Below are 8,894 nucleotides of genomic sequence, written 5' to 3'. Positions count from 1 at the left end.
CCGCTGAGCCAACTGGCCAGGGCCGACTTTTTTTTTTTTTTTTTTTTAATTTTTTTCTTTTTATTTATTCATTTTAGAGAGGATAGAGAGACAGAGAGAGGAGAGAGAGACAGGGGGGAGGAGCTGGAAGCATCAACTCCCATATGTGCCTGACCAAGCAAGCCCAGGGTTTCGAACCGGCGACCTCAGCATTTCCAGGTCGACGCTTTATCCACTGCGCCACCACAGGTCAGGCCTCCGACTTTTTTTTATTTTATTTTATTTTATTTATTCATTTTTAGAGAGGAGACAGAGAGGGAGAGAGAGAGAAAAGGGGGAGGAGCAGGAAGCATCAACTCCCATATGTGCCTCGACCAGGCAAGCCCAGGGTTTCGAACCGGCGACCTCAGCATTTCTAGGTCAATGCTTTATCCACTGCGCCACCACAGGTCAGGCAAGATTTTATTTATTGACTTTACAGAGAGGGGAGACAAGAGTGGGAGAGCAAAAAGTATCAACTCATAGCTGCTTCATTTCAGTTGTTCATTGGTTGCTTGTTGTAGATGCCTCGACTGGGCAAGCCTAGTGCTTTGAACCAGCAAACTCAGCATTCCAGGTCGAGGCTTTATCCACTGTGCTACTACCACAGGCCAGGCTGAACCTCATGTTAAGTGAAGATAATAAATTTCCTTGTTACAGAGTCAGGGTTTTCTGTAATCCTCACCTGACAGCATTCTAATTGTTTTGTTTGGTTTGGTTTGTTTTTGGGGTAGGGGGTGGAGGGAAGCTAAATTGCTAAATCCACATCTACCATAATAGGACTTAGGTTATCTATGGTCTTAAATTGATAAATCAAGATAGATCAATAGAAAATCCTACATTTATAAACACAGAAGCAAATACTTGGAAAAGGGATTAAAATAATAGAGAGTGGGTGGTTCTAGGGAGTAGGAGGACTAAGGGCTTCAGAGAGATGAATAATGCCATCTGATTGCTTTTAATCATGTTGATGATTTACCCATCGTACCACCAAAGTTTCCTCCAGACCAAATAATGAAAACAATTGACTGAGATATGCTTTCTCATCTTGTTCCTTGATTGTCTGTTGGTGACATGGGTCTGAGTCGGTTGTAGGAAGGAAACATAGTTACCTACTAGGACCTGGGAGAGTCAGGGGTGGGGACCAAGGCCTTGTGATGCTATTGTTAGCATTCTGTTGACTCCAGTCCTCCTCAGTTTACTTCTCCAAGAAGTGCTCCTTGTTCTCCTAGACTGGGATAGGCCGCCCGTTATGCACTTTTATAACATCCTACCCTTATTACAACAGTAGTCAAATAATTATTTCTGTAATAAATTGGTTTTTGTCAGTCTCCTCCGTTAGACAATAAGTTCCATGAGTCACAGATTATGTGTATTTGGTTCAGGTTTACAGTACTTAGCATAATGCATGGTACCCATATATATGGTTAATAAATATTTGATCAATAATTGGAAAAGGTTAGGCCCTGGCCGGATGGCTCAGCGGTAGAGCGTCGGCCTGGCGTGCGGGGGACCCGGGTTCGATTCCCGGCCAGGGCACATAGGAGAAGCGCCCATTTGCTTCTCCACCCCCCCCCCTCCTTCCTCTCTGTCTCTCTCTTCCCCTCCCGCAGCCAGGGCTCCATTGGAGCAAAGAGGGCCCGGGCGCTGGGGATGGCTCCTTGGCCTCTGCCCCAGGCGCTAGAGTGGCTCTGGTCCGGGCAGAGCGATGCCCCGGAGGGGCAGAGCATCGCCCCTGGTGGGCAGAGCGTTGCCCCTGGTGGGTGTGCCGGGTGGATCCCGGTCGGGCGCATGCGGGAGTCTGTCTGACTGTCTCTCCCCGTTTCCAGCTTCAGAAAAATACAAAAAATATATATATATATATTGGAAAAGGTTAATAAATTATGTTTAAATATATTAAGAGATTTTCAGCCTCACCCATAAATTAAAAAAATATAAACATTGATTAAAAATTATTTTCTACTTAAGATATTGATGTGAAACTGGTCGGCCCTGTTGGGGCTGCCATAGGTTGGCAGTCTCTGAAAGAAACCAAGCAAGATATTTCAGAGTTTAAATGTGTTTATTTTTTCACCCACAATTTTACACTTCAAATTTTATTCTGTTACACTGTATCACTTATGCAATGACACATGTAAAAGATGTTCATGATTTTGTATGAATAGAGAAAGAATCCTAAAATCATACAATAAATATTTGAATAAATTAGAGTTCAGCCATATATATATAATAAAACACTACATAGCAATGAAAGAATAAATTAAGTCACATTGAAGTCGATGCCTTAACCTGATGCAGACGTTTTGTGCACTGCACTCTGCTCTTTCCATCCCATCACTCCCCCTCCACTGCCCACCTCGCAGCAAGATGGCTCACAAGCCGGTCTACTGCTCAGACAAGTACTCTGGTGAGCACTCCAATACCGGCATGTCATTACCTGAGAACTTTCCAGATAAGCACCACAAACCCATCTGATATCTGAAGAGTGGAAGAGACTGGGTGTTCAACAGAGTCTAGGCGGGTTCATGACAGGATTCATGAGCTAGAATCACATAGTCTTCTCTTTAGATGACCTCTTCCAAAAACTGAAGTATATCTGGGGATCGAAAACTAAATTTTTCATATTTGATGTATATATGTTTATAAGATAGTAACCACTGAACACTTGAAAAATATACAAATCATTCATTTATACCTGTGCATGAACTCTAGTTTTCATAGCAACAGAGCTCAGTTAAATGCATCTGCAAGTAGGTTACTGTAAGGTATTTAAGATAAAAAAAAATTTTTAGTTACTTTTTCTCTCAATATTTGACTTTAGCTGTTACTTTTGTTAAATAAAGCCTGTACATTGCATTGTTTAAAAAAGAATGAATTAGACATATGTGTATATACCAAATAAAAATAATATCCAAGATATTGTAAGTGAAAATAAAATGCAAAATAGTGTTTCTATTATATTCCTCTTTATTGTAATGGTTTTAAAAGGATATGTACATGCATATAGAATATATCTAAGAACATACATAAATAAGAAACTGATAACAGGATTTGCCTCTGGCAGAGGAAGCCTGGGAAATTTGGATCTGAGACAGAAGCTTTTCATTATTTACCCTTTGCGCTCTTAGAATTTTTTTTGGCACACACATTAACACAATTTTAAATAGAACTGCTTGCTTAGAAATCTAATTTTTGAGACAATATATTTTTTGACCAGATAAATAGGCTTTCCACTTAGAGCTTTTCTTTTTTTTCACTTTATTCTCTTTGTTGATATTTTTAGAAAAAGAAGAAGAGAGAGAAACAGAAATATCAATCTATTCTTGTATGTGCCCTGACCATGGATCAAACCTGCAACCTTTGTGTATCAGGATGATGCTCTGACCAATCAAGATATCTGACCAGGGATGGATCATTTTTTCTAATCAATCTGAAATTATATCTTTGTAAGATGACTGAATCCAGGTTTAGATTATTTTGGAGATACTTTCCTTAATGTATATTTATTATATCTCTCTGCTTAAAATAAAAGTCCTTTTTTATAAAGCTAATCATTTTTTCTAAATAGGGAAATGTAATAAATGTCTGCTAAAAAGAGTCTCTCTAGAGTAGTTATGTGTTAACTGCCTTCGTTTAATGTAAAAGGTAAATTTCTGAAATGGAAGCCATATTTATTCATTCACTAATAATAATAAATTTAATTTAACTTCTATGACCATGCACTTCATAAGAATTGCATATTTTATTAGGTAAATTCCAATGAGATTTAAATATTATTTTAAATAATTATTAATTAATAAATTAAGTTAAATGTTAAGAAATGTTAGTTATTAACATTAAGTATTGTTAAGGCAAATAATACTTACGTGAAACAGTTGCAACCATTAGCTACTTGCTGCACTGTCTAGCTGAAGATATAATTTTGTCAGACAACAAGTCCAGAAGTACACAGCCCGTGGGAGAAGAGCACATATGCATGGAGTCCTGGTGAGAGCACTGCCAAAGAGCATTTGCAGTCAACGGAAATCCTGCCAGACTGAGCGAGGCTCTCAGGGCTAAGCACTCCTGAGCCACAGAACGGTCCTGTGGAATATGGTCACTTGTTATCAAAATAGCATAAACTGGCATCAGAATTTGCTATCAAGTAAAAAAAAAAAAAGTCAACTCATTAAGACATTTCTAGCGACTACCACTTCAAGTAATTAGTTTTCAAGTAGAAGTTAAAAGGTCAGCATTATTTTAATAAAATCACAGATTTTGCAAAAAGAATGCTTTCACCTAGTCTAACTAATGTATAAGGTACTGTAGTTTATTTTCAGGTTATAATAATAACTAATATTAATGTTGTAATTTCTATGTCAAAGGGCTATTTACTACTAGTATTTATAACTTTATATTGATATTAGTTGTAAAGATATCAACTTTTAACATTTTTTAAATGTTTAGAAATTCAGAAACTTTTGAACTAGGCTGAAAATTCACAGAGCAACAGTTGACTGTCATGTCAATCTGCTCAAAACTGAAAAACTGCCTTAAATTAAAATGTCTTACTGTGTTTAAAGTTAACACATTTTAAACATGTGACAAATTTTATACTAAGATCTTTTTTCTTTTTTTTTTTTTAGAAATACAGAGAGAGTCAGAGAGAGGGATAGATAGGGACAGACAGACAGGAACGGAGAGAGATGAGAAGCATCAATCATCAGTTTTCGTTGTGACACCTTAGTTGTTCATTGATTGCTTTCTCATATGTGCCTTGACCGTGGGCCTTCAGCAGACCGAGTAACCCTTTGCTTGAGCCAGTGACCTTGGGTCCAAGCTAGTGAGCTTTGCCCAAACCAGATGAGCCCGCGCTTAAGCTGGTAACCTCGGGGTCTTAAACCTGGATCCTCCGCATCCCAATCTGACGCTCTATCCACTGTGACACCGCCTGGTCAAGCTAAACAGATGACAAATTTTTAAGTGAAACAGAAGCATTGATATTCCAGTAAATAAATGAATTAAATATTTAAAGTTACAGAAAATTCAATTATCATTTTAAGCAATTAGGATTTTAAAAATCTACTTCCTTAAAAATTCTTTCTGAAAATCATTAAGGCAGGAATCGTCTCATAATTTCTTCAACTAAAATCAATTACCTTTATTTTATTTTAATTTTTTTTGTATTTTTCCAAAGTTAGAAGTGGCGAGGCAGTCAGACTCCCGCATGCGCCTGACCAGGATCCACCCATAATGCTCCCCAGGGGGTGATGCTCTGCCCATCTGGTGCGTTGCTCTGTTGCAGCCGGAGCCATTCTAGCACCTGAGGCGGAGGCCATAGAGCCGTCCTTAGCACCCAGGCCAACTTTGCTCTAATGGAGCCTTGGCAGTAGGAGTAGAAGAGAGATAGAGAGGAAGGAAAGGGGGAGGGGTGGAGAAGCAGATGGGTGCTTCTCCTGACTGGGAATCAAACCTGGGACTTCCAGACACCGGGCCAATGCTCTACCACTGAGCCAACCGGCCAGGGCCTAATCAATTACTTTTAAAAACCAGTCTTAGATCAGATGAGATAAATTAAAAAGCCACCATATGTATATTCTGTCCTATCAGACTGTTCTCAGTTGCACAACCAGCAAGAGCCAGGTCAGAGGCTGCTAAAATTTATCTCACAATCACATGACACAATATTTTACAGATTTTCAAATGGACTCCAAAGGTGGCCACACATGTAAATCCAGTGAAAATTTTTGATACACTAAGTCACCACTGTGAGGCTACAGGGCCTGTGAGTTTGAGTGACCAGGGAGAGAGGCCTATGGGTGAGCCGGTGAGTTTGTTGAGTGTCAGGGGGTCGGGCAGGAACGTTAACATCGTGCCTTATACACAGTGCCCCGCAACGCTAAAACAGAGCAAACGCTCCAGGGAATCCGAAGGGACGAGCCCTTTCCCAGCCGCCGCATCGCACACCGGCCCTCCAGCAGGGAGAACGGGTGTCTGATGAAATTTCAGAAGATGTCCTTTTTTTCTAGAAAGTCAACCAGGGAAGAGTTTCTTTTACTGTGAACGGTATCTTGGACTCCACCTCTGCGAAAGGTCCGTGTGGCTCCCCAAGCCTCTCTCAGTCTGCCACTGCCCACCCTGCAGGTGGGTGAGTCTCCCACACACCGCCGAGCCACATCCGAGTTTTTTCTCTCCAATAGGGCAGGGTTCGCTTAGCAGCACCTCCAGGTCTCCAGGCTGGGGCTGAGAGAAAAGGCTTCCCGTGGAGGCTGTGGAACCCAGGAAAAGCTGGGGGACGTCTTCCAGGCCACCATGGCATGATGAGGCATGGGAGGGCTGGAGAGAAACCTGGAACCAGCTCCAGAGGGCGGGGGAAGGGGAAAAGAAAGGGCAGGTCAGTAGAATTCCTCCTGGACCTAAAAGGCGTTGCTGTGCCAGAGGATAGTCCTGGCGCTGGAGGCAGAGACCTCAGGAGACCCCAGCCGAGGTTGCTCAGATCCCTTGACCTTCATACCTAGACATCCTTCTATACCTGCTGGTCAGTGCTGAGGGTACTTGGTTGTGCATGGAGGGCTGGTCTATCTTAGAAGACAGTTACTAAGTCTGTGCTTTCCTAATGCACAGAAGAATCCCTTCCAGTCAGTTTTATTTGTGAAGTACAGACAATAAATTCTATTATCAGAGGATGCCTGAAACATTCTTCTCCTAAACAGCTTAATTATCCTATCCCAATTGCTGCCTGAGCCTATGACTCAAAAAATAAAAAAACTCCGTCTATTCATTTAGTGATGAATATGTAACCTAAAGCAGTGGTCTCCAACCTTTTTTGGGCCACGGACCAGTTTAATGTCAGAAAATATTTTCACAGACCGGCCTTTAGGGTGGGATGGATAAATTCACAAAATAAAATTATGCGACTGGCATAAAAACTGTGGGGTGTGTTTTTTTTTTGTTTTTTTTTACAGGGACAGAGAGAGAGAGAGTCAGAGAGAGGGATAGATAGAGACAGACAGAAACGGAGAGAGATGAAAAGCATCAATCATCAGTTTCTCGATTGATTGCTTTCTCATATGTGCCTTGACCGTGGGCCTTCAGCAGACCGAGTAACCCCTTGCTCGAGCCAGCAACCTTGGGTCCAAGCTGGTGAGCTTTTTTGCTCAAACCAGATGAGCCCACGCTCAAGCTGGCGACCTCGGGGTCTCAAACCTGGGTCCTCCGGATCCCAGTCTGACTGCGCCACCGCCTGGTCAGGCAAAACTGTGGTATTTTTATTTATTTTATTTATTTTATTTTATTTATTCATTTTTAGAGAGGAGAGAGAGAGAGACAGAGAGGGATAGAGAAGAGAGAGAGAGAGAAGGGGGGAGGAGCTGGAAGCATCAACTCCCATATGTACCTTGACCAGGCAAGCCCAAGGTTTCGAACGGGCAACCTCAGCATTTCCAGGTCGATGCTTTATCCACTGTGCCACCACAGGTCAGGCCAAAACTGTGGTATTTTTAAATATAACTGTTGAACTTACGAGACAAGCGTCATGAGTGAGTCTTAGACGGATGTAACAGAGGGAATCTGGTCATTTTTTAAAAATAAAACATCATTCAGACTTAAATATAAATAAAACGAAAATAATGTAAGTTAGCCTGACCAGGCGGTGGCTCAGTGGATAGAGTGTCGAACTGGGATGCAGAAGACCCAGGTTCGAGACCTCGAGGTCGCCAGCTTGAGCACGGGCTCATCTGGTTTGAGCAAAAGGCCACCAGCTTGAACCCAAGGTCACTGGCTCCAGCAAAGGGTTACTCAGTCTGCTGAAGGCCCGCGGTTAAGACACATATGAGAAAGCAATCAATGAAAAACTAAGGTGTTGCATTGCGCAATGAAAAACTAATGATTGATGCTTCTCATCTCTCTCCGTTCCTGTCTGTCTGACCCTGTCTATCCCTCTCTCTGACTCACTCTCTGTCTCTGTAAAAAATAAATAAATTTAAAAAAATAATAATAATGTAAGTTATTTATTCTTTCTCTGCGGACCGGTACCAAATGGCCCACGGACCAGTACCGGTCTGCGGCCCGGGGGTTGGGGACCACTGACCTAAACCCTTTACCAACACTATGAGCCAGTGTGGCTGAGTGGCCACTAGGCATGGGTTAGGAAGGATGTGCCTGTAGGATTGGAGAGAGGGGGTCTTTGCTGTCAGAGACTAGGTTGCTCCTGAACAGAGTCATTGGGGTGAAGCTGCTAAGGATCCCCAGGTCTGAGGGAGCCTATTTATCACAACTTAAACATTCTTTCAAGAATCCAGGAAAATATTCTTCATACTGAGAATTGTATTGGCTCCTCAGGGACACGACCATATGAAAATACTTTCAAATTCTAGATCTAATAGAATTATCAATCAACAAAAACAGTTGCCAGCAAATGACCAGTATCCAGAAACTTTTTTTGTCAGGTTTTAGGCTTCTAATTGCAAAACAGAAAGAGTCCATGGCCAGAATTATTCTTGGTCTGGGAAACTTTCAGGTTGTTAAGGAATGTCTTCACAGCGCTGCCGCGACAAACTCATGTGGAAAGTAAGGATCCACCCTTTCTCTTTTTATTTCATTCCAAGCAATGCCATTTCTGATACCTAATAAGGATGTAAAATAGAGTCACATGTTAGATGTTGAGTTTTTTAAAGCACTGTCCTATCCAAAATAACTGTAAAGATGTGTGTTATTTTAGTCAGCAAAAGGGATGTAGCAATCAACTGACTTTCTTGTGAAAAATCAACTAGCTATGCCTGACCAGGTGGTGGTGCAGTGGATAGAGCATTGGACTGGGATGCGGAAGGACCCAGGTTCGAGATGCCAGGGTTGCCAGATTGAGTGCGAGCTCATCTGGTTTGAGCAAAAGTTCACCA

General features: G+C 41.7%; 1 pseudogene; it reads left to right on the top strand.

Moving 5' to 3' along the window:
* The first annotated feature begins 2,385 nt into the window (after positions 1–2,385).
* Positions 2,386–2,632, top strand: LOC136306490 (cyclin-dependent kinases regulatory subunit 2 pseudogene; annotated as a pseudogene).
* Positions 2,633–8,894: the final 6,262 nt, after the last annotated feature.

Source organism: Saccopteryx bilineata, chromosome 5, assembly GCF_036850765.1.
Source record: "Saccopteryx bilineata isolate mSacBil1 chromosome 5, mSacBil1_pri_phased_curated, whole genome shotgun sequence".
In the NCBI taxonomy this organism is placed as follows: Eukaryota; Metazoa; Chordata; class Mammalia; order Chiroptera; family Emballonuridae; genus Saccopteryx; species Saccopteryx bilineata.
The sequence above is the reverse complement of the archived record's forward strand: the minus strand, read 5'-3'. Positions and strand labels throughout refer to the sequence as shown.